Source organism: Cervus canadensis, chromosome 1, assembly GCF_019320065.1.
Source record: "Cervus canadensis isolate Bull #8, Minnesota chromosome 1, ASM1932006v1, whole genome shotgun sequence".
Classification (NCBI taxonomy): domain Eukaryota; kingdom Metazoa; phylum Chordata; class Mammalia; order Artiodactyla; family Cervidae; genus Cervus; species Cervus canadensis.
Genome location: NC_057386.1, coordinates 116,787,608 through 116,788,200, shown reverse-complemented (window position 1 = coordinate 116,788,200; position 593 = coordinate 116,787,608). Strand labels below are relative to the sequence as shown.

At 40.3% G+C, this 593-nt stretch overlaps 1 non-coding gene across 1 annotated transcript; it reads left to right on the top strand.

Moving 5' to 3' along the window:
- The first annotated feature begins 311 nt into the window (after positions 1-311).
- TRNAG-CCC lies at positions 312-384 on the top strand. Its single transcript has one exon. It is a non-coding gene; the product is annotated as a tRNA-Gly (tRNA).
- Positions 385-593: the final 209 nt, after the last annotated feature.

Here is a 593-nt window from a genome sequence, read left to right as displayed (position 1 = left end):
ATAGAACTCACGCCTCCTGCACTGGAAGGCGAAGTCTCAACCTCTGGACTCCTAGGCAAGTGCCCACTGCTCTACTTTTAACATCTGCCAAAACCACGCCATCCTCCATGAATTCACATAGGCTGCTACCACATTGATATCTGTTGTTTAGAATTTTGCAGGTGATTACAAGCACACTTTTACTGAGGGACTGGATTGAATTCTAGACAAAATAATCTATTTTATCATTTGACTAATATTTCATCATAAGTATAATCAATTATAGAAGTTTTGAAAATACTGATATCCTACTATTTAACCACTACTGGACTTCCCTGGTGGTCCAGTGGATAAGACTCTGTGCTCCCAATGCAGGGGGTCCAGGTTCGATCCCTGGTCAGGGAACTAGATCCCACATGCTGCAACTAAGAGCTGGCACAGCCAAATGAAAAATAAAACAACCCCTCCCCGCAAAAACCGGTCCTAAATACTAACATCCATTAATTAAAAAAGAATAAACTAGACTGCACTGTTTCACGGAGAGACCTACTTCTGCTAATATTCAGCCATCAGCTAATATTCAAACATTAATATTTTGACTATTGTTGACATTG